The following is a 3951-nucleotide window of genomic DNA, read 5'->3' as shown; positions in this document are numbered from 1 at the left end:
AGATTTCAGTTTTATACTGAGTATTTAGCTGCAGTTTACCAGTCTTCCAAATATGACTCTAATTCCATTGATTTGTTTTTTTCCAAATTTAGGGTGTTGGCAGTGAGTGATGCCAGGAAGGGAGCTTGTATTGTCTATGTGGAGAATAAAAATTAACATTTGTAAGGGAAACTCAGTCCCCAGCACCGTAGTTAGGTATTGAAAATCCACAGCTCGAAGGACATTCTCCATAGCTGTTAGGTTAAATCTCAGTATAGTAGCTGAGAGCACAGGATTAATTACTTTTGTTTTAATTTTAAGTTAGACGTAGGCATTGCTAACGTCCCTCCTGGCGTGGCTAGTAATGCTGGTGGAGAAGGGAGCGCGGTGTCTCTGCTGGCAACCGTTCGATCGCGGGGGCTGTTCGTTGTCGCATGGAGAGCGGACGGGGACAAGGTCTCATGTTGCTGGAAATGAGCCCAAATCCTTGAGATGCCTTGGAGTACGGGGACCAAGTTCAAGTGACCAGTTTCAAGATAAACATAGCCACGGAGCAGTAGATCTCTTCAGACGTGACATTAAGGTTTAGCTTCTCTCCATGGGTGAACAGTGTGAGTTGATTTTGGTTAATTCTCTTCTAATGATTGATTTTAAATGCATGTGTCAATGATGGGCTCTGGGAGAGGGAGAGCTGTTCTCCTCCCAATGCCTGGTCCAATGCTTGCAGCGTTACATGAGCTCGGTTGCTGCACAGAGGTCCCTTGGGAAAGAGGTGGCCCAATCCAGATGCACACGCTTTAGTCTTTGCACCACAAACTCACTTCTCATCTCTCCCAAGTATTCTGGTGTCGGTATTGTCTGTGATTACAAGTGCAATGTGTGCATCGGCAGTTCATACAAACCGCTCATTTCTCTTTGTTGCAATCCCGTGCCCTTGATCAACAGCTGGGCGTGTCTTTCTCGAAATGTCTATAGGATCTGAGACAAAAACCAAACCCCTCCTGAAGTGGTAAGAAACCTGGATGACGGATTTGGAAAAGAAATACAGGAAGGCTCCTCATCGGTTCATTCTGTATTTCGGAAGCAGGGTAAAACCTTCTTGTCTGGGGACACAACGCTCGGCTGCCGTGTTGCACAGCGGGTTGTTGCACGTTCCCCGTTGAAGTCGTGTTGCTCTCGTCTCTCCCTTTTCCCTTCTCCTCTCCCGTGTGGTGAGTTGCTCTGTTCTTGTACGGGAGCTCCCTGCACCCCTGGTGGGACAGGGACATATTGATCACATGCACAAATACGCATCTAGAGCCTCCAAATTGTTGCGGAGAGCTGGGAGCATGTGAGCTCGGACCTCTCCCCAGGACAGACCCTTGGCTGACTTCAGTTCAGTGCAGGGAAGCACTGACAACGTCTCTCAGCTGAGGCTCTGCCCCTTCAGGGTAGAGGATCCTCTGTCATTTCCTGATGTTGTCTGGAGGGAAAATGCTTTTTTTTTCAGATTGGGCAGGTGCCCAGGGCTTCTTTGGGAAGGCTTACACTGCAGTATAAGGTAAGCCATCGAAGGAATTGCTCCTTGTTGCATAAAACACAACCGACTGAGCACATGTCTGAGGGCAAGTCTCGCGTTGCACGCTTGGTGCTGGTTAACACATAACAGATGAGGATGATTCCCAGCATTCACTGCCGCCTCCTTTCTGAATCTGGTAAATGTGTAATAAAAGCAGCAGTATAAAATAGAAAGTGCTTTGCTGTGTAGACGTGTGCAGACTTGTTGCTACAAGTGACTGAAGATTTTGGTGCATCTGTCTATATAGTATTGCACCAATAATCTGTGGGGGAGGGGAGGTTGGGGCAGCCACTGTGCTGGCCCCAGCAGTGTTTCCTGGGGGAAAAGACATTTTCTGAGGGTACCTTCAGTTGAAAGAATCTAAAAACAGTGGAGAACTAGTGATGTGGCCTGAGAGAGGCAGCTAGCTGTGTTAGTGTCAAGTCAGACAGACGGCAGGATAGAGATGCCCCTCATACACTCAGGAGAGCTCAACCCCTGGCCCATGGGCCAGATCCTGCCTGCAGGCCAAGTCACCCATCCCCACAGGCCCAGTGATCTGGTGCTGGGTGAAAGTTTGGAGGTGTTGGGAGCCCCCGGCAGTAGCAGAGGGAAGTAGGAGACTGGGGCACATGCTCTGGGCACCGACCCCAGGGGCAGGAGGGGAAAAAATCGTAGCTGCTGCACTGCCAGCGGCACCACTGGGGATGCTGTTCTCCCCTCCCTGCTGCCCCCCACCCCCGGCACCCTGTACCCCGGGCACTCAGACACAGTGTCACGTGTGGTGGGCCCGGGCCGCTTGTGCCGTCCCACCCACATGAGGCCTGTGGTGCGTGGCCCTGGACTCGCACACCCGAAAGCTTGAGCACCGCCAGACTCGCTGAATCCCAGATGCACCAGCTTTCCGGAGCAAGCACTCAGCTCCCCAGAGGGTACGAAATGATCTGCAGAGAGCAGGTGTGCAATGCAGAGGTGTTTATTTTAAATATAAAAGGGAATGGAGGGAGGGAGGGGAAAGGGGGACAGCGCTGAGAGAGGTGAACAAAGTAGCCAGGTAAAACCCCGAAGGATGCAGGGATGTGGAAGTGACGGATGACAGTTTGGAGCCGGTCCCTCCCAGCGGGGTGCTGTGCATGGGGGATTGCGAGATGACCCCTGGGCCAGGGCAGCAGCAGGGTCCAGGCAGGAGCAGCTCTTGTGATGGAGACCCCAGCCCCCCCACCCCGGGGGCACCGAGGGGTGGCAGTCGGGAGCGGGGGGGACAGTCTGTGCCGCGGGTCGTGGCAGGGACAGGGATTGGCTCAGGGCTGGGCTGGGGCCGGGCACAGGGTCAGGGGATCCGCGCTGGTGCCCCCAGCATTGACACCAGGATAGAAGTAAGGGCGCAGGGTCCCGGAGAAGGAGTCAGTGAAAGTGAAGAGATGGGACCTGTCGCTCACGTTGTAAAAGGAGACCTCGCCCCCCTCATAGTCTAGGAAAACCCCCACCCGCCTGGGCTGCACGCTTACAGGGAGGGGGGTCGAGGGGGAGGTGTAGGCATTGCATCCCCCACCCCGCAGCCACACGACCCAGTATCCATTGTGAGGTGTCCTTGTAACCCACCCCTTCCTGCGCACAGACTCCCTGCACACGCCCAGTTCCCAGCCTGTCTTGTCTCCCACCTCCACCTCCCAGTAGCGCCTCCCGCCCGCGAACCCCTCCGCGCCCAGGACACAGGGACAAGTGTCAAATCTCTCGGGGGTGTCAGACACATCCTGTCGGGTGTCTCTGAGTCTCACACGTTTCCTATTATCAGACAGGATGAGTTCAGGATTTGCCGTCCCTGGGTCCAGAGTCACGTCCGCTGGGGAGAGAGTCGCGGGTCAGGGCGGGGGCAGGCAGGTCCCGAGATCATGGGGAACTCGCCGCGTCCCAGGAATCGCGGGTCGGTCCTGGCTGGCAGTCACCGTCGCCCCGCGGGGAAATGGGGGGACAGGAAATGGGGGAACAGGAAAGTGGGCCATCCCCACCAGCCCCTTCCTCCCCGGGGCATTCCCGGCCTGGTCGCTGGGGCCACGAGGGGGGAGGGACATGGGGTGGGGGCAGGGTGGGCCCTGGGAGGGGAGGGGCATGGGATGATGTCATCCCAGCAGGTCCCTGGCTGCACCTCCCCCATACCTAGTGGTGCTGCTCTGCCTGGGGGGCAAGGGGAGTGGGCTCCACCTCATGAGCTGGTGTTGCAGGGGCTGTGGGGAAGAGGGCGGGGGGGGGCCAGCAGGGAGGCTGCAGGGAGGGGGGATGGGCTGGGGGACAGCAGGGAGCAGAGGGGCCCATTGCAGCCTGCCCGGGGGAGGGGGGCAGGGGGAGCGGAGGGCAGGGCCCGGGGGTCTCTTTGCTTGGGGCCGGGGTCACTCAGTTTGCTGCTGACAGCAGGTGGGTGCCTGCCCCCCCACCCC

At 56.6% G+C, this 3951-nt stretch overlaps 1 pseudogene; it reads right to left on the bottom strand.

Moving 5' to 3' along the window:
- Positions 1–2487: 2487 nt before the first annotated feature.
- LOC149851673 (E3 ubiquitin-protein ligase TRIM39 pseudogene) lies at positions 2488–3372 on the bottom strand (annotated as a pseudogene).
- Positions 3373–3951: the final 579 nt, after the last annotated feature.

This window comes from Crocodylus siamensis, unplaced genomic scaffold, assembly GCF_052110815.1.
Source record: "Crocodylus siamensis isolate JL-2025a unplaced genomic scaffold, ASM5211081v1 HiC_scaffold_537, whole genome shotgun sequence".
Taxonomy (NCBI): Eukaryota; Metazoa; Chordata; order Crocodylia; family Crocodylidae; genus Crocodylus; species Crocodylus siamensis.
This window is presented reverse-complemented; position numbering and strand designations above follow the sequence as displayed.